General features: G+C 36.1%; 1 protein-coding gene and 1 pseudogene across 1 annotated transcript in view; both read left to right on the top strand.

Moving 5' to 3' along the window:
- The window catches only part of DPP10 (dipeptidyl peptidase like 10), a 1,350,210-nt gene that overhangs the window by 205,474 nt on the left and 1,118,911 nt on the right, over positions 1 to 25,825 (top strand). The window lies entirely within an intron of this gene.
- On the top strand, positions 24,337 to 25,294 carry LOC132673335 (nucleophosmin-like; annotated as a pseudogene).

Raw genomic sequence — 25,825 nt, forward strand, 5'->3', positions numbered from 1 at the left:
TCCATAAAGGAAAATTGAAGTATATTTGGGAAGCAAATCTATTGAATTTCATGTGCAGTAGGTAAAAACATGTAATGCTTTACCTTTGTTTTTACCTTCAGAGACTTAAGTCTGTACGGTAAGAATATTATATTAATAGTGTAAATTCCTATTGCATCCTAAATTCACACAGTATTTCCCTAAGTGGAAACCCAATTCATTAGACATCAGACTTGTAAAACTGAGATATAATGTGGGCTGCTAATTGTATTTACTATGATTAATTTTTTTTGTCTCCTCTTATTCCTTTTGTGTTCTGAGGTCCTTTCTGCTATCCCTTGTTCCTCCTGCTGAAGGAATTTGCCATGGTATTTCTTTTTGGGGGGGGGGGGAGGGTGGGGGGTGTACTAGGGGCCAGAAGGTGGTTAAGTTATTATAATTTCTCTTTTTCTAGTATATGCACAGAAAGCCTGACAGCTAAGTGTTCATGCACACACACATGCACATATACACACACAGAGTCCCTTTCCAGTGATAGCCATGCTCCACAAAGGAAGCAGACAGGCTGGGAAATCAAACACTGCTCTCCTGCTCACAGATCCACTTCTGCAAACACAATATCTTGGGTACCTATGATGATAGCAATGTCCGCCCGCCTGTTTACCTTAGACGTCTTGTTTAAACCAGCCAGGTGGCCAAAACCAGACCGTGATCTTGCATCAATAAAGGGAGCTGCTGCCATCAGACACCAAGTACACCCCAAACTCTCCCTTAAGATATCATGGTTTTTCTGCACTTTTTGGTATTTCCTTGGACTACCTTTCTAAGAACATTTGTGTAGCAGATAACCTTGGAAGATAGAGGTATTATTCTCTCCCTCCAGAGCAGAAGACCATATGATAAAAGGATAAAAGTTGGACAGGTCTGCTTCCAGCCCCCTTCATAGACTGAGTGTTTTATAATCTAAGGGTTCCTCAGCTATGGCATAAATCTGTGTGCACAGCAACCCCCAGGCCCAGCTCCACATGATTCCTACCAACTCTCCCCGTGTCACTTGAAAGACAAGGGCAATTGATTTGACAAAGGCAAACCTCATGCTCTCTCCTGTGTTCTCAGTAACAGAGTCCTTTGTCTCTGATCCAGGAATCTCCTATCTTCTTTGAGTATCTATGAGACTAGCTAGCTAATTTGTAACTTTCTGACTGGTAAATATCAGACCCTTTACAGTTCTTGACACCTGATTTCTTTCTTCTGGAACCTTGGTCTTAGATCTCAATTATCAACACCTGTTGCACCATCTTCACCCCAGCGTCCTTTCCCAGTTTTAAGGGTTCAGCCCATATTTCTAGTATCACTTCCTGCTGTATTAACCATCTAAGGGTTCCTCCTTGTGTCACAATGAAGCAGAAAATTTTCTGTAGGTGCATTTCAATTTATATGCCAGTTATAATTATTTGATAGTGACAGCCTCGAGCTTATGATAGATTCAGAAGTTATGTCTAAATTCAGGGTGAAAGGGTTATATGATCTACAGTGCTAGGAAGGAGAATTGGTCTAGATGTTTCAAATCCAAAACCTCTGCATTAAGACTGTGGTGTCAGGCATACCCAGTACTAAATGATATGGAGAATTAATGACTAGAGCAGTACTTATACCTAACTTGAAATTAACTATTTTTGATGATGGTGAAGTCACTGTTTATCCAAATTGATAACTACTCAGGCTGTTTACAGAGGATAAATTTGCTGAGTTTTCTTCAATCCTTGTCTTGATTACTATATGGCCAGACAATTAGGATCCTTCTAACTAGTTTTAAAGGTAGAAAAGCCCAACTAGTTTATACTAGTTGTATAAAGCCACTGTTAATTTAACAGGTTTATAGAATGCACTATTAATTTATTAAGTTTTTAAATGATGACATTTCTTCTTATTTTTCACCAAGAAAACTGGGAAATCTTAATGATTTGTCTTTTTTTTTTTTTTAAGGTTTTATTTTTAAGTAATTTTTACACCCAACCTGGGGCTTGAACTTACAACCCTGAGATCAAGAGTCACATTCTCTGTGGACTGATCCAGCCAGGTGCCCCTTGGCCTTTTTTTTTTTTAAATGAAACTTTGCCAGTTACTTTTAACCTATTCTTTGCTTTGACTACTAGAAAGCTGAGGAACACCTTTCTTTATTAACCAGCAATGGTTCTCAAACTTTGATACATATTGGAAACCAGAGAAATTTTAAGAATACTTGAGTTCCACTCTCACAGATACTTACTTAAATGGATCTGAGATTTTTTTTAAGATCACCAGATGATTGTAGTATGCAACAGTAATTTAAAAGAAATTGTAAGATTTTTCCATTTAGCATTTTAGACTATCTAGAGTTTACTTTTGGGCTGCTATATAGTAAGGTTCTAACACTTATTTTTCCAAGTAGCCAAATTTTCTAACATTATTTATGAAATCCTCCATTTTTCTAAAACTATTTTTGTTTTCCTTACTAATTTTTAAGTGATGTTCTTACAAATGTAAATTCCACATGTCTGATTCTATTTCTGGGTTCTCTCTGCTATTCCATTGATCTACTTGATTATTACTTAACCAATATCACTATTTTAATTGCTGTATATATGATGTTATGATAGCTGACAGGACAGCATTTTTTTTAAATGTGGAACATTGTTTTAAAATGTTCTTGGTCAAGTTATTTTCCTTTTCCAGAAAAAAATTTAAAATAAACTCATTAAGTTCCACAATCTAGTGTTCTGGGGGCATTCAAACTAAGTCTCTGTGAGCAAGGAAGTGTAGAATTCTAATTGCCCAGACCTTAGTTCCATGCTCTATTCTTGAAGTTCCATTTAAAAGCACATAATTGAGATCCAGAAAGAAGGTTTTGGTAGATAGAGTATGCTGTCAGGACTGTATGGTAAGGAAAATTTGGAGTTTTGTTACCCAAAAAAGCAAAAATATCTATGAAGCATCCAAAATCATCAAGTGCCCACTGCATTTCATTTACTTTTTAAGGCATTGGGAATCAGCCCAGGATGTGATACTAAATGATAGTCCTCCAAGGAGGAAGCTATAGTTACAAATGAAGAATGCCATGCACCCATCATTAAATTTACTTTTCAACATTTTATTACTATGGCAACCTTCAAGGTTGTGTTGTATCACAAAAATTTCCCTACCTTCAACTTTTTAGTTATTCAGAGCATCCCCTTAGTTTACATTAAGATAAAGAAATTGGAAAGATGGATGAGAGATAAAGGAGACCTTAATAGTTGGGAGAATTTTATTAAGTACAACCAGGAAGGGAGTCTTTTAGAATTAAATTACATTTTCAAGGTCACAATTCCTATCAATCTGTCCTCTGCAATATCAGCTTCACATCACCCATACAGATGAGCACTAAGATCTTGCACTTTGAATGACTACTTTGTGATCTCTGATATGAGATTCTATTGAAGACACCATGGCTTTTTCTGTCTCAGGGCCTTTGTACATGCTCTTTTCAGTGCCTGAAAATTTCTCTGTCCTCTTCCTTCCTTTTTATTGAGCTAACTGCAACTCATACAATAAATATTTTCCTGGTATTTTTTTTAGAAACACCTCAGTGACTTAGAGTGACATTCAAATTCCTCCATAGTTTGACTACCACTTATTTATTTATTTATTTATTTATTTATTTATTTATTTATTTATGGTATATCTCCTAATAAATCAACCTAATTGCCTAAATGTCCTTTTCCCTCCTATTATTTATACTCTGTTACCTGCCTAAATTAACTCTTTCTATAGAAATCCTTCCACTTGGGAATAGTAGTTTTGTTTTGTTTTGTTTTGTTTTCCTGTTAACATGCACTTTGCTTGTATTTAGTTACATTCTGACTAGAATTACAGGGCTCTCTCTGAAAGTATGTGTCATGTTTGCATCTGTCTATACTCAATGTTTCCTCCAAGCAAATTTTGTTATTCCAGAGTAAACCCCAAACTTTATTCATTTACATGCCTTCCATAGAATTTTGAGCAAGTGGCAAGAGATACTTGATGGCAGTGTTTCTCAAACTTTAAAACTCATCAAAATCACTTGGAAAGCTTGTCGCAACACAGCTTATTGGGCCTACCTCTAGAATTTCTGGTTCAGAAAACCTGGGAGGGAGGCAAAGAATTTGCATCTCCAGCAAGTTTGGGTGATGTTGACACTACTAACTCAGGAACCACACTTTAAACCACTATCCTGTAACAGTGTTTTCAAATGTTGTTTTATATTAGAATTTCCTTCTGAAAGTTAAACAGCAACAATAAAAAAGACTGTATCTGTGCTCCATCCCATACAAATTATCTTAAGATCTCCGAGGGGTGGGGCTTTTCTGATGACAATAAAAAATATCAACAACCACAACTCCTCAGGTAATTTTAATGTGCAGTTGGGGTTAAACACCACTGCTCTATACATGTAGTGGATAAAGAAGTGGAGTTTTGAACATGGAAGATATTTGCTGGGAGGCCAGACCAAAACAAAGCAACTGCTATAACTTAGCAAGCAAATGTGACTTAGAGAGTACATCACACACTTTGATGTATTTACAGTTAAGATGCAGATAGTAAATTTGGGATGGTATTTGAGGTGCTGCTGTTCTAACAAGCTTGTAGCTGATTACAGCCCAGGAAGCACACTTATTAGGGAAGAATTTAGGCCTCTGTGAACAAACAGGGTCAGGGCAAACAAGGGATGAGAAAGACAGACGGACAGATTAGACTGGGAAAGTAAAACAAGACTGGAGGACCCACATCCTATTGGATGCTTTCAGAATTCCCAAGTGGGAAGGAAGGGAGTGTGCTGGGAGATTCCCCTGCATAGGAAACTATTTGAAAGCCATAGGTTGAGATTTTAAGTGAATTTTGGGAGAAAACATTCAATTTTTCTGAAACTGTCCCAGACTAAGTATGTCATTTCTACCTCATTGAGTAGGCAGGTATGTGAGCAAAAAGGCAAATGCAGCTTCTAGTGACACGCCTTAAGAAAGCCCTAGAGAGAGAGATTGTTAAAGCCCATAGGCTTTCTCCATCTTCTTAGTTGTCTTAGTTGAGAAGGTAATTTCCATTGCAAAAAATAGGATTTTGCTTTATTCCCAGTAGCTGGCATTAAATTAGTCCCATAGAATGTGTTTGGGGACCAAGTTGATGAGCAGAGATTGTCTAAGCAGCAGGTGCATTAGATTCATTTAATCATTGAAACCACATGCTCTGCACATATTTCAGCTTTCTGAGTTGCGTTGACTTTTATTTGCAAAACACCTATCTGAAGGTGTGCTATAGTGGATGTCTAATTGATAGTGCCTGTCAGATTTTATGTTCTGTAAATGCCAAGCACGTTTTCCCTAATCCATTTTTTCACAGTAAGCATTTGAAAAAATGTAATTCCTTAGAGATTCTAAGCAAGACCTACTTTCTCACAGATGTTTAGGGTGAAGAGGAGAATTCCCATCTCCAGATTCAGCCTAAATCTCTTGTACTCAGAAATATGGTCAATATGTGAATAGAGGGAGGGAACCTCTTTATGTCACTGATCCAGAATCCAGGCTGCTGCCTATGGGTGTCTTCCCTCTTTTCTCTCATTAGAGAGAGAGGGAGAGGGAGAAGAAGAAGAAGAAGAGAGAGAGAGAGTGTATGTGTGTATTCTCTACCAGTGATGGTTTGAATGGTGGTCTCCCAGAAGATATTTCCACATTTTGGAACTTGTGAATATGACCTTATTTGGAAAAAAAAAAAAAAAAAAAAAAAAAAAAAGGTCTTCTCAGATGTACTTTATTTAGGGATCTTGAGATGAGATTATCCTCGATTATGTGGTGCATCCTATATCCAATTCTAAGTGCCCTCATAAGAGAAGAGCTGAAGACACAGAGGAGAAGGTCAGGTGAAAAGAGAGGCAGAGACTGGAGTGATAACTCATAAGGAAGGAATGCCTGGCACCACCAGAAGGTGGAAGAGGCAAGGACCAGAATCTCCCTAGAGCTTCTGGAGGAAGCTGTTCCTTTAGACACCTTGATTGAAGGCTTCTGCCCTCCAAAATTGTGACAGAATACATTTCTGTTGTTTTTAAGTCACCCATTTTGTGGTAATCTGTCACAGAAGGCCTAAAAAATGAATACACTTCCTAATAGCAGGGTGGTGAGCAGGAAAGGTGAAAAAAAGAAAAGTTCCCTGGCCCTCCTAAAAGGTCATTTTGTTTAGACTTTGTTTCCATGCATCTTTTGTGTCCTCCCAAGGGGCTTCTGCTGACAACAGGTTGTCAGCAGCCCTTCAATAAGACAGAGACTTTCTTTACTTCTATCCTAACTTTAAAGCCAAATATAGCTTCTTGTAAAGGCCTGAAGCTAAGGGGATTCTCTGCGGTTGGGTCAGTGAGCAGTTTTGTGCTTGTGTGTAGGGTTGTAGCCAAAGTCTTCAGACCTCCATGGACTAAATAAAATTCTAGAGATTTAAAAGAACATTCTCTGTGGGAATGCCTGTACACCAGACTCCCTGTGTTACTTTTTCTCTCATAAAATAGGCAGCGAGAAAGATACTAAATGTCCTAGGAGAATCCACAGACTTCCAAGTCTATTTCCCATAGTCTGGTTGATGTTATTAGTGGTGATATAGTACGTCTTCTCACTGTTGTTCAGTTTCACTGTGGAATATCAGTATTCACCTCTCAAGTAATTTATGAAATTAATAAAAAACAAATAGTTCCGACATGGCCTATTTTTTCCCTGCCCTTACCATCCCAACTGCCATTCCAACAAAGACCCACCACTTCTCCACATACAAGTAAACTGCATTTGATTTAAGATTCTAAATGTTCCTGCTCCTACTTGGGTCCTCAGGTAGGTAAGTAGCCTACGTAGATACAGACAAGCTACATGAGGCTAAATGACTCACCCAGTTATATAACATTTCACTCCCATTATTGTCTTGAATATTCAGTGCCAAGGCTTGGAAAGAAGGAGAATCTATCTGCCAATGAGAATGATTTGTAATCACTTAAAAATGGAGTACAAGGAAGGAAGGAAAGAGCAGACTTAAATTCTAATGGCCTGTGGAAGCCAGGGGCTTAAACCATAGAGAAGACGATTGAGAAATCTTGCAGTCCTCAAGTATTGTAGCAGAATGCAAAGCAGAGGATATAAGCTGACAACCTCTGATCCAGGTCTGACCTGCACATGTGCCTCTGAAAATTTTTTCCGATTTTTAAAAATCAGGATTATTTTACCTAAGAAAATGAATTTTTCTCTTGAGAATATTTGGGTGATATGGCAGCACTGCATTGCCAGGAACGGGTTATGGAGGCACTAAACCTACTTGGCCAATCACGCTGAAGTCAGGCATAGTTAAAGGGAGAGAAGCATATGGACTAAGGTGTTGTGTGAGACCTTGAATAAGTTTATTATTTTTATTTACTTTAAGAAAATTTTGTTGATGTTTGTTTATTTTTGAAACAGACAAAAACAGAGCATGAGTGGGGGAGGGTCAGAGAAAGAGGGAGACGCAGAATCCGAAGCAGGGTCCAGGCTCTTGAGCTGTCGGCATAGAGCCTGATGCGGGACTCAAACCCACGAATCATGGGATAATGACCTGAGCTGAAGCCGGACGCTTAACCGACTGAGCCTCCCAGGCACCCCAAGACTTGAATAAGTTTATAAGTTAAAACATCGTAAAATAAGGTGTAAGATATGAGCCCTATATTTTAAGAAATAGATGTGTAATTCAAAAATAATGTCAATTGTGGTCCATTTTTTCCCAACTTCCTCACAATCTGACCTGACTCTCTAGTCACTAACTTTGTGTTGTATCTTAGATATGTGATTAATATTCTTGAACCCCTAATGCCTCATACACAAAATACGTACCTCATAGGGTTTTTATAAATACTGAATAAGAAAGACAATGTATTTTAAGTGCATACCATGACTGGGACATAATCAACACTTATATAGGAGCTGTTATTGTGATTGTTATTATTAACAAAGTGATATTAGTTGTCATTAATGACTTTGGATAAGAAGGGTTCAAACAAAGAACAAGATGTTGAATGGCTGAGGCAACCAGTATGGTTGGAAATAATAGGAAAGTTAGTTACTGCTATATTGTGCTAGCCCTTGGAAAAAAAATGCATGGTGTTTAAAGAAATTGCTTGATAAAGTTCTGTATGGCTTCAGTAAAAAATTATGTTCCATTTTCACAGCATGAAAGAAGCAGTTAAAGCAAGAAAAATGTGTTTAGAAGTTTGAAGAGTACAGGTGTCTGGTGGGTTGAGAAATGAGATTAACCCTTCACTGACTAGTGCTCCATTTTCCATCAGAATAAATTCTTTAAGAAAAAAACATTATTGGGGCACCTGGGTGGTCCAGTTGGTTGAACATCCATCTTCAGCTCAGGTCAAGATCTCACAGTTTGTGACTTCGAGCCCTACATTGTCTCCATGCTGACAGCTCAGAACTTGGAGGCTGCTTCAGATTCTGTCTCCCTCTCTCTCTGTGCCTCCCCTGCTTTTGTTCTGTCTCTCTCTCAAATATAAATAAACATTTAATTTTTTTTTAAAGAAAGAGAAAAGTGTTATGATGGCTCATGAAAGCAAAAACAGTGATAGTGTCCTCTTGTTTGTTTTCTATTTGTCTTTCTCCCCCAGATCCATTTGAGTATCAAAAGTAACTTCCTAGTCAATCTGCTTTTTGGTAAGATTGTTCTTAAAGTGTGCAGTTGACATAATTAAGTGTGGTTTTGAGGTTACCTTGTATAGCCCAAGGTGAGACCTCCATAGGATCTAATTTTTTTTTCCATTTAAAAGCTGTTTTACAGACAGAAGCTATAGATCAGGACTCATTACAAAGGCATCTCATTATTTTTAATGAACAATTCCATTATTTCTGACTCTGCTGAAAGAGGGACATAATTCTGTTAAGGAGAGAAGCTTGTTAAAATTTGGTGGTCAGAAACAAAACTTAGGACTTCCAATTAAATTCTGAGGTCCTGATTATTAAGTTTAAAGACATAATATTGTATGTTTATGTGGGCTTCATAAAGGTGCATTGATATAGGGAGTATATTTTGTTTGAAGGAATAATTAGATATGTTGTGATTCAGTGTTAGTGAAGTCTTTGAAGTTCTTCTCAAAATGAGTAATTTTGGGCAAACATTCTCAGTATTTGAATTCATTGAACTAGTCAAAAATTTTAATTGTGAAAACTTTGGCCAAGTTATCTGATAACTATAAAATTTGATTTGGGGTCTTAGAAATACTCATTTTCTTCCTGACCTTTGGGATGTGTCCATTGTTAAAACTTAGATAGGTAATGAGTTTGTCCAAAAATTTTTGGAACAAGATCAATAAAAGGAAAGAAAGAAAGGGACTCATTTTTAGAGCAGGGGAAAGAGTGATTTACAGAAGAAAAGAAGATAAAAGAGAGCAGGGAAAGGAAAAATAAAGTTCACATAAATTGCTGATCACTGATATCATTAAAGTGAACCATCTTGTAGTAAATACCTGCAATCTGTATGTTCCCATAACCTATAAAAGGAGAAAGGAAACCAAATATAATGGAACACCTGTTATGTGGTGTTGTGCATGGTGATAAGGATATATAGCAAGTAAGGCAACATTTCTGTTTAAAATTATAGAATGTGTTTGTGTGGGAGTATGTGTACTGCAGGAGACTTATGTAGAAGAATAGTGGGAATGAGTAGATGAGAAAGTAGACAATTATATTAGAGAAGAAGAACATAAAAGCTATCTCAGGAAAGCTTAATTATATTTGTACTTTAAGAATAGAATGACACCCAAAAAAAAAAAAAAAAAAAAAAAAAGAATAGAATGACACCCTCTAGAAATAAATGGATTAAAGACTTAAAAACAAAGTCTTTCAGTCTAAGTGGTCAAACCAAGTTAAGAAAAAAACAAAAAGAGAAAAACAAACAAACAAACAAACAAAAAAAAAAAAACAAAGAGAAAGAAACCAAAAACCAAACCAAACAAAAACAAACAAAAAACAAAAAAAGATAAAAACAAGTATATACGCATCATTTTTCCCTCAAACTCTTGGTGGAAAAGTTTGGGAACCAGGACTGTGCATATGGGAAGATTGTAAACTGGACCTTTCAGGGATCTGATGAGCCAGTGGAGTTGGTACCAGATGGCCCTGCCAGCCTCCAAACCTGGAAGATTAATGTGTAGGTTCAATTTCCTAGTAATTCTTCATAGGCCCTAACACCTTAAATTTTGTAAGAAAATTTGTACTCTACTCAATTCCATTTCTATTTCCATGCTCTTTCTTTCTCTGTGGTCATTAACTGGCATTAAAAAAAAATTTTTTTTAAGGATTTTTGTCAGCTTTTAACTTAACTTTGGCCGGAAATAGGTATTTTCCTCCAATTATGTTTTAAATGGAAACTTTTCAGTGCACCTATTTCTAACTAGTCATAATTCAGTTTGATAACTTACAATATTACCATGTTAGTCATTAGTTGCTATTATTGGAGTTTTAAACACTTGTTCAAATAAATCAGCCTGTCAGATCTATATACAAGTTATTTTCAATTTTTAAAACTTTTCTCTGTAAGTTAATGTCATAAACTAAAAATAATTGTGGTCTTTATACATAGTTTAAGGATAACTCATCGTGAGAAGGCAAGGTATAATTATTATTCAACGTATTTATTTTTGCCAAATAACACGTTACTAAATTTGATAAAATTTCTTTGTGCATGATATGTGCGACCAACTCATTAAGCAATGCCTTCATCAGATGTATTAGCATGTGAAAAATGGGTTCAGCTTCTTTGTGTTTTATGAAATTCAAGCACAATTTTATTCATGTGTAATTAGTTTGGGTTTAAAAGCTTATACATTTATAACTACTCTGTAAATATTATTTAAACCTGTGTTATGTGCAAAACATTATACTAGTTGCTATAAAGCTTATCAAGATGGATCAGGTTTCAACTTCTCCCCTTGAAGAAGTTAGAGTCTATCATATTAATATGATAATCACATAAATGATGGCAAATCGCTCACAAAAAGTGAAATAAGCAGGCTTTTATCACAGGTATAAAGACATGACTTGAGCATCACTCTCCAGATGTGTATCCCATAGTTTGTGTCGCATATGCCCTGTGTTCATACCTACTCTTGGGTGAAATTATTAAATCTTCTAGAAAATGAGCAAACACTGATTTGTGTCAGACATGTGTGGATGCTTTCGCCCAGGGAACGTGTATAGCTGAAGGGTCTCAGTGTCCCTCTTATATAAATAGATATAAGAAGAGACTATGGATAGTTTATAGTTCTTTAGCAAGTAAAAAGTTAAAACACAAAATTCAAAAATGAATGTTCCAATGAATTGTAATAAGGGTGATGGACAGACCTACTTACTCACCTGGAACTATTGACTGATCTCTGTACTGGATGTACATGTCCTGACATGTTAGGGATGGTGCCCCATTGCTGAGTTATTTTTCCGTTTTTTTTTTTTTTTTTAAGATTATTTATTTACTTATGTTTTGAGAGAGAGAGAGACAGACAGACAGACAGACAGAGAGGAGGGGAAAGGATCCCAAGCAGGCCCCACATTGTCAGTGCAGAGCCTGGTGTTGGACTCAAGCTCACAAATCACGAGATCATGTCCTAGCTGAAACCAAGGGTCAGACGCTCAACCAACTGAGCCACCCAGGAGTCCCATCATTTCTGAGTTTTAAAAAATGCCCATATCAACCTGAAAATAGCATTTGGTATCAAATCCAGATACTCTATTTTTATTTTTTATGAGTTGGGCAAACATTTATGGTTGGTTCAGAAAACAGTCATCCAAGAGTCCATTCATTGTTTCATGTAGGAGTTCTTCCTTTATTAAAAGTGAAAATAACATATTTGGGAGCTGTAGTGTATTAATATGTGTCCCCCCCCCCCCAAAAGATATGTGTAAGTGCTAATCCTCAGTACAGTAACTGCCACTTTATTTGAAAACAGGAATTTTTCAGATGCATTTAAGCAAAAATGAGGCTACACTGGATTAGGGTAGGCCCTCTAGGGAACTGATAACAGGAGTGAATAAAAGGGGAAGGGCATGAGTAGGCTATGTCATCTTTCCTGCCTGACCACTATCTTCAATAAATGGACATTTATGTTAAGAGATTTCATATCGAATGTACTTAATATTAACACCTACATGTGTCATCTGGAGAAAATTATGACACTGTTTTTTTGTGTTTTGATTTTTTTAGAATAATTAGGCTTTCTCATTGACCTCTAGTTAGATCTTCTAAAAAGGGAGATTTGTGTGAATATTGTGTCTTACTAAAAAGCATTGACCCTATAGGTGACCCACTGTCACCTGATTTGTGTTTGAGACAAGGTCCCTGAACTTGGTTTTGAGACAAGTTACTCTGGCTAGATCTTGGACGTGAAATCTTAGAAACATTTACTTAGTTTCTAGTATGACTTAACCAAATGCTTCTTAGAAAGGTCACCTTAATTTAATTCTTGACTTTGTTACTTATTGGAAAGTTACCTTGTACTTGCTAAGGAAACTCTCCAGACCTCATCAGTTACATGAGAGTTTTGTAGGAGATCCCTTTCAGCTTTCTTGAGTCAATGACTTAGTAGATTAACAATTTCCTTAAAATCACTTGTAAAAACTCTGAGTTATGCAACTAGAATTTACAGTTTACTCACTTGTAAGCACAGGCTTTCAAATAATTTTAATTAGCTCTTGTTAAATTATAAAGCTTATTTTATTTGTATTTCTTATAAATGAACTGCAACTCTTATTATTAGATGATTTTGCTAAGAATAAAGGGAAAGGCAGTAATTTGAATTTCAAATTTCTAGTCCATCAAATATGAAATGAATATTTAAAGTGAACAATAAAATTAGACCACATTTTTGAAAAATATATCTGCTTGCTAAAGCCAGAATTATACAGCCACGACCTTTAAAATAAAATAGAGTTTCAGATAAATGCAGTACTTGTAGATTATACTTTCTGGAGAATTCTGCCCAAAGTGATATATGCCCATTCGTCTTTTCTTTCAAAGAAAAAAAATATTTAAGTCAGATGAGTGTTCTAGAATTCTAAAATAATATGAATGGCTTCCACTCTTCCATGTTAATATGGATTCCCCCCCCGCCAAAAAAAAGAAAGTTTATAATCTTTGATGTCTAGTCATGCTTGACTTGGCATTTAAAACTTCTCGAGTAGATTTGTGTCAGAATATGATTAACTACTGGGGACTCTAGAAAGAATGTGGGGCTGCTTGGTTTTGCTTTCTTTTTAGGTCTGCTGCTATACTGGGTGCTATATTGGTGGCAGTCTCAGGTAAATGGAGGCAGAAACAAGGTAAATGGAGTTGCCTATAGCAAATTTGATTTTGCTTGAGAAATGTAATACGTGTACATAATATACATGACAATTACTCCACAAATTGAGGCATATGTGTTATTGTCATGAAAGCATCAATGAAAAAGAAACTAAATTTTGTAATATAATAGTATGGGGGGTATTATTACATAATTTGTATGGTAAAATGGAAAAGAAGCAGTGTCTCTGGAAGGATTCAGACAATAAAGTCAACACATTGCATTTCTCTATCTTTAGTCTTCTTCTCACATCTTACCTTACCCACATTCATTAGCTAAATAACTCAGGGCCCCCAGTTTCTTCTATGTATATATTTTATTTTTCTGCCCAAATGTAGTATAAATCAATTTTTGACTGATACATTAAAAATATGAGAGAGATGCAGGGCATTTATAACTCACTAGGGACTCCTTGGCATTTGGTTGCTCAATAGTGTTATGGTACTTTATGAAAATGTGGGCAGTAGTAAGATTTTTGCTATGTGTGGTCCAGCAACACCATGAAAACATCTCTTCCTCAATGAAATAATGACAAAGTAATGAAGATTCCCGCTGCATAATGAGCCCAGAGGTTAACAAAGGAGCTTAATCATTAAGAGCTTGGGCTCTCCAGAGTCACACTACCTGGATTTACCCAGCCCTGCTACTTAACTAGCTGTGTGACCTTGAACAGTTTACTTAATCTCTTTGCAGATTGCATGCCATAAAAAGTAGAATGGGAATGATAAGAGGACCTTCCCCTGAGGAATGAGTTAATACATATAAAGCCCTTAGAACAGTATCCTTAACATTATAAGCACTTGATGAATCATAGTTGTTATTATTAATGAGAGTTTAAAGATAGGTAAGAGAGGCAATTTGGGGGAAGGAACATTAGTCTGTATCATCTGCAAATATCCAGGGAGCAATTATATAAAATTCTACTGTTGAATCTGCAGTTTGAATATTTTAAACTTAGGGTACCAAGTTTGAGATTCTCGTGGTTGGCCAACCCAGAGCATGTTAAACTATATTTTGATTACATTTTTTGCACCTGTAGCTAGCTCTTTCAGAGCTGATCTGTGGAGCTCAGGCAGTCCATGGAAGTGAAATTCTAAACTCCTTTTCTTCCCTCTCACTAAAGAAGTATATGGATAAATGTAGAGGTAGTAGAAGGGTCATAACAACTTTGAGAGACTCAAAGGTACAACTGATTAGGGAATGGTCATCTTACTGACAGCATTTGTAGTCCCAGCCACATCAGGGGGATGAAGAGGAACAGTAGCATAGGGCAGACAAAGGATGCTATGGATGCTATAGAGGCGGTCTAGACTCCCGTGACATAGCATAGGCTTCCCATAATTTCATAAGCACCATATTTCATGACATAGTGGTCAAGAGAAAATATATGCTTCATGGTGTGTTTGAATGTTGCTGTATGCCTTACCCTTTTGGACCTAGTCTAATGAGTGGGCTCCACTAACTACAGAAACCAACACAAAGTTAAGAAGGTGGTTGTACTACTGTTTGAGATAGGACAACAAGTGTGTTTCTCATGAGCCCCTGCCTAACAGCCTGACCAAGAGCAGCCTCTCTATGTCTCTGTCCTTCCCTCTCCTCACTCACACTTTATCTCAGCCCAAAGAGATATGAGCTTATGTTTTTCATGTACCCTTTTATCTTCCTCATCATCATTTTGATTGTGATGCTGCCCACAACTGCCACAAGAGATAAAACACAAGATTCTTCCCCAGATGTAAAGTCCTGTCTCTGTTGCCATTTTCTTGCTTTCTGAGCAAAGGTAGAAGTGACTCGTGGCTTCTTCACATCTGTCAAAGAAAGAAAGACAGCTGTCTTTTGGAATGACAGGATTAACTTGTTTAAGACAGACCTTACAGAAAATTTCTCCTGTTTCCTGATTAGGGGAATTTGTTTGGAATCTGTATAGATATTAGAGGCCCTGGCATTTTGGTGTGCAACAATTCCTAGAAATATAAGCCTTGTGATCCCAAGAAAATGTGCTTGTTCCAATAGGCTTGTACAGACTACGCATTGGAGAAGTGATGGGGCCCAGCTGCCCCCGCATACATCAATCATTGCATTGTATTTATTCAGCAATGTAATTTTAAACCTGGGGGCAGTCATGGGGTCTACAGGAGTTATTTTTGCTTTAGCAACCCAATTAGACTAGTAACCTCATGGTTCTGGCCACCAGAAACTCTACCTATCATTAAGCTTGAACATAATTGGAGATCATAATATACAGCTGATCAGGTCAGAACCAGTATTATATTTAAACTAAGACTAAAAATTTTTAGGCCTGTATGATACTGAGTTTTGGTTTAAATATAATACTAATTGGTGGGACTTATCTTTTATCTTCAGGATTTAGAATTCAACTCATCACCAAGAACTTCATCGGTATGATATTTATCATAATAGTATTTCTGTCTCCAATGCATCACCTAATAGTAGACATATGTTAGGCATTTAGCTTCTTTTTTTCTTTTTTTTTTAAACTTTATTTACTTATTTTGAGAGACAGCATAAGCAGAAGACAGAGAGAAAAGGAGAAAGAGAGAATCCCAAGCAGGTTGCCCACCATCAGTGCAGAACCCAAGGCAGGGCTCAAATTCACAAACTGCAAGATCATGACCTGAGCCAAAACGAAGAGTTGGATGCTTAACCAATTGAGCCACTCATGTGCCCCTAGCTTTTTTTTTTTAACATGTGGATGAATGAATACATGACTATAAAATTAATATATCATTTAAATAAACATTCCAGTGAGCAGATTAAAAGTGTAAAAAGCAGGAAAAGCCGCATACATAGTGATTTTCTATTATATTTTATTTCTAAAGTTTACATAATTTGGCTTCTGTGGAAAAGAATACCTAGGAAGAAAATGGGTCATCATCTCCTTTTAGCAGATGTGGGAAACTCTTTATTCATTTATTTATTTTTGAGTATGAAAACATGAATATTTAGACCTCCGAATAGGAGCCATATGATGGGTGTTCATCAAAGACCCAGAGGCTTCCAGTTTTGACTATAAGAGGAGAGTTTAGAATCTGGTCTCTCCACTACCCTCAGATATGTTAGAATTAAATGAGCATACTTTTGGGACGTCTGGGTGGCTCGGTCGGTTAAGCGTCCGACTTCAGCTCAGGTCATGATCTCACGGTCCGTGACTTCGAGCCCCGCATCGGGCTCTGTGCTGACCGCTCAGAGCCTGGAGCCTATTTCAGATTCTGTGTCTCCCTCTCTCTCTGCCCCTCCCCTGTTCATGCTCTGTCTCTCTCTGTCTCAAAAATAAATAAACGTTAAAAAAAATTTAAATAAATAAATGAGCATACTTTTTTTAAGGTTTATTTATTTTTGACAGAGAGAGAACATGAGTGGGAGAAGTGCAGAGAGAGAGGGAGACACAGAATCTGAAGCAGGCTCCAGACTGAGCTGTTAGCATCGAGCCTGACATGGGGCTGAAAGTCATGAACGGTGAGATCATGACCTGAGCCGAAGTCAGACGCTCAACCTACTGAGCCACCCAGGTGCCCCATAAATAAATGAGCATACTTTTAACTTTTAAAGTCACATGTACAGCTGTGGAAGGGAGACAGAACCAGAGAACCAGACTTGGAAGCACCTTACAGTTTATATGTATGAGTCTCCTTATCCACCCGCCCCCATGAAAACTGGGGCCAGGGAGGAATAGTTATACAACATACCTTTGCAACAGAATATGAACTGGGGCCATGATGGAAAAGAGGTGTATGATATAGTAAATAAAAAGTAAAGTACTAAATTTTATATATGATTCCATTGTAACCACCAAAAATTACAACATATAAAAGATGACTAGTGATTTTTTTTTTTTTTTTGCATTTTTCAAGCATTCTCCTATGCAGGCATTAGGAAATTTTTTTTAACTTTTTTTTAAATGTTTGCTTATTTTTGAGAGAGAGAGAGACAGCGTGAGTAGGGGAGGGGCAGAGAGAGAAGGAGACACAGAATTTGAAGCAGGCTCCAGGCTCTGAGCTGTCAGCACAGAGCCCAGTGTGGGGCTTGAACTCGTGAATCATGAGATCATGACCTGAGCTGAAATCAGACACTTAACCACTGAACCACTCAGGTGCTCCAGGAAACATTTTTTTAAAGGGCCAGATAGCAATTTGTTTTAGCTTCACAGGCCAGGAAGTCTTTGCAGCATGAAAGTAGCCATCGACATTGTGTAAGTGCATGATCATTAGTGTGTTCAGGGACCTTGCAAAATAAGGGATGGCCGTATTTAGTTCAGTGGCCACAGTTTGACCACCCCCGTTTTCTTCTCTCAACAAATGTTCATTTATCAAACAAATGTTACATATTAGGTGTTGTGTTTATATACTGGGAACAAAGGTGAATAAAATCCGGTCCTACTGTCCAACTATATCCCAGTCCAAATAATAGTAATCGCCTTATTTTTAAATTAAAGTCATCTATGAATTAATTTCCTCTTTATCTTGTTGACATCTTTCTAGTGGGTGTAACCTGAAAGGTAGACTCCTTCCTTCAACATGCTTTGAGAATCTAGGGAAGGAAGAAATGCAAATGAGTAAGGAAATTTTGAGCCTATATGAATAATAATTTTTCACTGAATATAAATTACCCTCAAAATATGTGGATACTACTATTGTTTAGCTCTGCAAAGGAAGAACAGAATTCCGTGTTCATGTTGAATTTTGCCTTCAAAGACAATGGAGTCAGTGAACTACAGAATCCTTGCGATCCTTATGGAATATTCATGCTTGGCAAATCCCACTCTGTGTACTATTATTGCTCAAAGAGTGCTCAAGGGATATTGAGTAAATGCTGCTAGAGAGGAGATAAGACTTCAGAAAAGAAGAGTGCAAATAGAAACGTACATTTTTACAAAGGACTAAATTGTGTGAATGCTAATAAGAATGCAATCTAAGTTTAATCAGGAGCGCCTTGTAGAAGTGGGGTAAGTACAAATCTGAAACATTCTGATGGCTTTGCCAGAGGATGTTCTACATGCTAAAACTTGGGCAAAAATTCTTATCAAATAATGTTGTGAGTTTTAAAAATATTCAGTAACTATACACTGATAATTGTGCCCTATAATCAGTAATTTGAGGTTTGAGGGAAAGACACATTACCTCTTGCCCAATGGGAGGTGGTGCAATGGGAATTTAGTAATCTAACATAGAAATGTTGGCCATGAGCTTGCCTTTCCCCACATGGAAATTTCGTTAGCTCTCCAGTTTGGATGAGTCTAGGGAGCAGAGGGAAAAACCACCTCAAAATCCTTTCCATCCTACGTGAAATGCCTGAAAACGGAACAGTATATTGTAGACACACTTATACTCAGAGACACAGCTGGTTCTCAAAAGACAAGTTCAATAAGGAAAGAGAAGCGAAAATAATATAAAAACGGGGAGGGGGACAAAATGTAAGAGACTCCTAAATGTGGAGAACAGACAAAGCGCTGCTGGAAGGCTTGTGGGAGGGGGAGTGGGCTAAATGGGTAAGGGGCATTAAGGAATCTACTCCTGAAATCATTATTGCACTATATGCCAACTTGGATGTAAATTAAAAAAATAAATTAAAAAAAAAGACAAGTTCAATTTAAAGTTCTTTCAACGTGATGAAGAGTAGGGTAAGCCTGCAGGTCCCATGGTGTTTTAAAGCTATGCACAGTTTTTTTCCTGCTTAAGGATTTATGTTGTTTACCATCTTGTATCCTTCTAACATTGATAAGTTTATCTTTGGCAAAAGATGCTTCCCATTCACTGCTCACCACTCACTCTGTTGTGTTACTTCCAAGGAGCACATAGAGAGAATGCACATCTGGGCTGCATCACATGTTCCCAGGCCTCTCACCTTAGAATTGCTGCCAAGCCTCTTGTTTTCCTTATCTCTAAAGGTGAATAAAAGTAGTACCTACTTTACAGGGTTGCTAGAGTAAAAGCAGGTAAAGCCTTTGGGGTACCTGAAAGTATCTTTTCATAAAAAACTAGAAACTATTAATAAGAATACCAACAAAAATATATTTATGGTCAGCAAAAGTTCAAGCAGCAATTCAGCCCTTGTGCTTATTCTGAAATTAATTTCCAAACTTTTCCTGAATTATCAGCTGACTACTAAGACATTGCTTATAATTAACAATCCTGGAGCCAGAAACTTGAATATCTTTCTTCTTTTTTTTTAATTTATTTTGTCATTTAGCATAGTCGATCACTAGCGATTTTTAGTGTAGAGGTAGAATTCTTCACATAATATGTGGCCGTATCATTCATCAACCAAATAGGGCATTTGTAAAAGTAAAAAGGATATTAAAATAATTAAATGCCACAATTATCACAATATTGATTGATTGATTAATACAATGGATTTATTGATTTTGTAGACCTGTATAACTCGAAATGTATTTTCAGAAATAAAATTCTTTCAAAATATAAAAGCAGCATATACATTTTATTAAAGCAAAGTTAATCTTCCTTTGTATTTATTACCTGGATAGTAAAACTATAGCATATGCAGCTTAATTATTCTTGGTACACATTTTCATACTTTAATCAATTGTTATTTGTATCTGTTTCAAACCTCATTGCTTGTATATTTCTGAAGAATGTATATTCACTTGCAGTATGGTCTTATTTAAATTATTTTTCATAAAAATATGAAGTCTTCAAACATGTAATCTTCAAAATTGCATTTTATGGTTAATAACTTTGAAATTATTGAGATCCTCATTTGACGCTCTTTGTAGACCATAATATTTTTATTTGAGAGCATACTTTTTTATATACGCTAAACTCACTCCTAATTATGAGTCAGTTTCTTGAAATAAATCTCTTTCTCTTTATACATGAATATGTGTGTGTGTGAGAGTGTGTGTGTGTGAGAGTGTGTGTGTGTGTGTGTGTGTGTGCAGATACACACACATATATATTCATATATACTTTTGGTACTCTTGTTTATGTCTCTCTAGAAAATCCTAGTACAAACAATAAACTTTGTAAAGTTCTACTTCAGTTTCATGAATTGAAAGGAAAAAAAACGGAACTACAATTGAAATTAACTTTCTGTTTGATGAGTCTAGCAACACTGATGTAAAACTAGATTCATTTAACTGTTTCCAAAGTTCTTTTATTCAAGCCAATAAATTAGCAGCTATCACTTTGTATTTTATTCTTGTACATGAAAACTTGGAAGTAAAAGTAAGCAAGATGAATTTAGAAAAAGAATAATTTGATCTAAATAAAAAGTCACTTTGCATAGAATGGTATATAAATATGTCTTTTGTTGCTGCATGTATTAAATCTTTTTTTTTTCCAGCATAGTTATCTTAAATTAACTATAGTATTTGAAGGCCATTGAGGTGTTTTTAAGTAGACTTGAGTTCCCCAGTTTTAGTATGATCAGTGATATTGTTACAATTATTATGGGGGATAGTCACTAATGAATGACATATATTTTGTGCAAGTTACATTGTCAACTTTCTTGAGAAGCAGAAATCTCATCATTAAACTGTAATTTTTCATTTATTTCGTTATTTCATGTCATTTTTTCATTTATTTCTCCTAAAGTGGATTATTGTGAAATAAAGAAATAAAATGATTATTTTATGCCACAAAATGAGGAAACAACAGTTGTGGCACCACACATCAGAATACTCTATCTCTTGCTAAGGCAGGGCTTCTTCTGTTTCCCACTCAAATTTCACATATACACTTCCAATATTTTCTACATTTTCCATCGGTCTTGCTGACTAATACCTTGGTGGCTTGAACTTTTTAGGACTGTGGGACTGGCTATGGCCCTGGTGGAAGCAAATGGTGCCCCAAGTGGGTCCTCAGGGGGTAGTATCAAATTCTTCTGCTTCTTCCCCAGGAGATTTGAAGCATTTCTGAGTGTGTCTCATTTTATCAGAAAGAGCCCGCCACGCTCTGCCTTAAAGAGTTAAATTAAAGTTGTGGTGCATTTAGAAGGATTGGGAAAGAATTTAAGGTATGGATCCTGTTTATCTTTAAATTTAACCACCAGTTAAAGCAAGAACTCTGTTCCATGAACCTAAGCGTCCCATGTGCTAAGAGAGATCACAGAAACTCACAGTACAAAGTGGAGAACTCCCAGACCTACACCAGGTCATTTGAATTCAACTATTTAAAATAAAATGGCATTGTTTAAGAATGAAAATTCTGGAACAGATGCCAAATCAGAAAGGCATCAAGGCAACACTTGTAAATTGGACTTGTCCCAGAGAAACTAGGACACACCGTTAGCCTAAGTATGAGTCACCACCTGACCTGACTGCCACTTACAAATAATTTATCTGGTATATATATGTAAAATATTTGTCAATTCACTATTTTCAAATTTAATTATCTCAACTTTCATTTCCATAATAATTATGTTCTCCTATATGTTCTTAAAATATCTTTCATGCTTTTGTAATTGTTGGATATCATAAGAATAACAATGTGAGTCAAATACTTCAAAATTAAACCCAAACTCAGCAAAATGTGTTGCTTGCTCATGAGTCTCACCACTAGTTATTGGTATGGGCAGAGCTAATGTATTTTGTTATGGAGCACAGCTTTTTTAATATGTGTGACAGTAAATGACAGGTTCACAGGAGAGAAACTTATTGTTTTAATACTATTGAGTAGATTATACAAATATCTCAACCCATGTGAAATTACATATAATGAAGATTGAAAGAATATGACCCATTGCAGAAATGCTCAGTTACGTATCTGTGCCCCAAACTGAGAACCATAGCCTTTAACAACAGGGAAAATATTTGTTGACCTTTCATTTCTGTATTGGAGGACCATTCTACACCTCTCTGATAGGAGAAATCTTGTTTCAAGTTTCAAAAGTCATGCCTTTCATTACCTACTCTCTCTCCCATGTTTTGACCTCAACTTGTAGTTACATGTAATGAATTGTCATCATGTTCTCTCATATGTACCTGTTTATGTTTCTGTATTCTGTAAGTCTCTGTCTAGGACAGGGCCAAGTCTTATTCTTTGTATTTTAACAACCACTTAGTGTGATTTAAAATAGAGTAAATAGCTCAAGATGTGCTTGTTGAAAAAAAAATGTCAAGATTGCATTCACTTTCTGGTCATAATTGTCCTACTGACCATCGTTAATGATTACCATTTTTAAAATTCTAATTAATGTATAAGTCAAAAATTTTGTAGATTTCAGTGTGACAGTTGAACTCCAAATAACTCTAGCTTGAGATAAAAACAGTACCAAAAACCATTCTAATTACTGTGATGGCTTTAAATAAAGGTATATGCAACCAGAATTTGTGTAATTTTTAAAAACCAGTAATACAAGTATGTTTAAGACCACCAGTTGTTCAGCCTATAGTAATTGGTGTACATATCTATCTGTAGCAGCATGCTGCTCTAAAAGCATCTTTGGTATTGTGGCTGGGAAGATGGTCTTATATCAACAAATGAGTTATATCTTTCTGCAGAAACTTTGTCTCTTTCACATTACAGAGTATCAGACTCAGTGTTGAATTGCTGACACTATAATAATGAAAAGAGTTTTCAGGTGAAAGGTTTTATAAACTACTTTATTTTTTCAACATACTTACCTACACAAGAAAACAATTCAGTTCAAGTAGTTAAAATGACATATTTAAAATTACTTAGTAATTTGTCATTTAGGCCACCTTTAAGCCATCAACATTTTTGCTAAGTGAAACAGGCTTTCTCACACACAAAAAAATGAACTGTTGTTTCTTTTTTTTTTTTTTTAGTGTGAAGAACATAGTGTGTTTCAGGAAGAAACCATGTTTAAAACATCTCTCTTTGTCAATGTCATGAGGCTTATCCTAATCAGAGCCCCCATTTGATGTCTGCAAAATTTAGAGTATCTTTAAACACAGAATCTACACATGCTAAAATACAGAATATGTTGTGTTTCTATTTCAAGGGAAAATTGTGTTTACCCTATTACCTATCATCATAATACCTGTCTGAATTGTTGTTGTAAGTCATTCATCATCTTAGAAGTAAATAATTTTCTGGGTGTGTTGAAGGAAAAATACATCAATATAGAGAATCATGATGGTGTGATTACAGTAATTATCCCATGTAACACGGGTAGTTACTACTATTTAGTTCTCTTCTAATTCATTATAGAGCTAGTAAAAGTCACATTAGGGAGGATATACAAGGTGAAATAACATTAAGGAATTTTTACTCACTGGAAATGAATAAAAGGCTTTGAAGTAGATTTGATTTACAATATTTTTCTGGCTAAACTCTAGGGTAAATTTTAATGACCTATATTATAGTTTTGAGAGGGATTAAAATAACTTTCAACTGGAAACATTACTATAAATAGTCATTGAAAAGATGAAAGAGTCAGGAAGACAACAGACTTGAAAATATTCTATTTTTCTAAAATTTATCATTTGTGTTGTTGATTATCGGTTTCTTTTTCTAGATCCTGGATTATGCAGAGACAGAAATCACATTTCTGGAATATAGTGGTATATGGAAAGTGATATGTGGAGTGCTGGGTCTCCCTCGTGCTAGTGTGTGAGAGCTGATTGTTAGGCTTTAAAGAACTGTTCAAGCTGTTTGGTGTTGCATTGGTAGTTTGACATTAGGCGTGGTGGGAGTATTTCTAATACAGAATTAGGTAGGGAAAGAGTTTTTCCCCAGAGAGCATGTGACTAAGCATTTACTGGCATACCATCAGAAATTTTTCAATAAATGGTGAGTGAAAAAAGAATGAGTGAATGATTAAAACAAAACAACATAGTGATAATCTGCAATAATACAAAGAAATGCAAACCATTCATGACATAAACACATCATTAAATAAGATAAAATATTGTCATTTGGTGTCACACAAGCTTCTCTTTCTAATGTGGGCTCTTGCACTGACTTGTTGTGTATTCTTATGCAAGAAATTTACATTCTTTGTAATATAAGCCTCTTTTACCATGTGAGGATACAATGAGACATCTACACCCTGCAGGAGGGTCCCCCACTGATGGCATCCCAATCTTGGACTTCCAGCCCCAAGAACTGTTGTGAACTAAAAGCTGACTTTAAAGTGGGAAATGATGAAAATGAACGCAAGTTTTCTTTAAAAACAATCAGTTTAGGGGTTTATGCAGAGGATGAATTGTACATTGTGGAAGCAGGGGCAATGAATTGTGAAGGCAGTCCAATTGTACTTCAATGACAACTTTGAAAATGTTGGTACAGTCACTGGTTTGTCTTGGGGCTCTGAAACACCACCACCTGTGGTCTTAAGGCTAAGTATGGTTTGGGGTCTATGCATATTAGCGAACAGGACTCAGTAGCTGTAGAGGAAGATGCTGAGTCATGTGAACCCCCTAAGTACATCTGGAAAATGACCTGCTTCTGGAAGTGGTAGCAAGTTTCCACAGAAAAAAGCAAAACTTGGAGTTGATAATGTTGACGAAGATATTGAAGATGATGATTTTGATAAGGAGGAAGTGAAGCAAAAACTTCAGCAAACAAATGTATATGCGATACTATATGTAATACTCAAGCCAAAAAATGCACAAAAATCAAACCAGAATGAAAAAGATGCAAAACCATTAACACTAAGATCAAAAGGTGAAGAATCCTTCAAAAAACAGCAAAAACATTCCCAAGACACCAAAAGAACTTAGTTCTGTAGAAGACAGTAAAACAAACATGTAAGCAAATATAGTAAATGTGGCTGTCTTCCTAACCTGGAAGCCAAGTTCATGAACAGTGTGGAGAGTTGCTTCTGGATGACTGACCAGAGAGGCTATTCAAGGTCGCTGGCAGTGAAGGAAGTCTCTTAAAGGAAATATTTTTTTTTAGTTTGTTAAAATTTCCCATCTTATTTCATTTATGTAGTAGTTGATATACTAATGCAAAGTGTCAACTTTCCATACCATGTCTGATAATTATTATCCAGGTCCCATTGCCAAAAATGTGTTCTCCAAAATGTCTGTTTAGTTTTTCAAAATGGAGCTTTTCCTTTGCTTGGTTTTAAATATGTGTGGAATGTTATGATAGCAGTGGTGGTCAGACAAATGGAAATGGGGAGACAAAAATATACATGTGAAATAAACTCAGTATATTAATAAAATACAAAATAAATTATTTGAAGCTTAAGTAACTTTCTCAATGGTGTGTGTGTGTATGTGTGTGCATACACATGTATGTATGCATGTGTGTGTGTGTGTGTGTGAGAGAGAGAGAGAGAGAGAGAGAGAGAGGGAGAAAGAGAAATGTGGGTAATAATGTTCACCATATAGGAATATAATGGAGATTGACTAAAATGTATGAGATCAAATCATAGGGAATGGATTTTGTTATACATCAAAAACAGTTAGGTCAATTATTTCACATGGCTTGACTTTTATAGTAGGTATGCAATAAATATCAGAAGGGAGACAGAAGTAAAGAGAAATAAAAAAGGTTAGGAAGAAAG

The sequence above is a fragment of the Panthera onca genome, chromosome C1 (genome assembly GCF_046562875.1).
Source record: "Panthera onca isolate mPanOnc1 chromosome C1, mPanOnc1 haplotype 2, whole genome shotgun sequence".
Lineage (NCBI taxonomy): Eukaryota > Metazoa > Chordata > Mammalia > Carnivora > Felidae > Panthera > Panthera onca.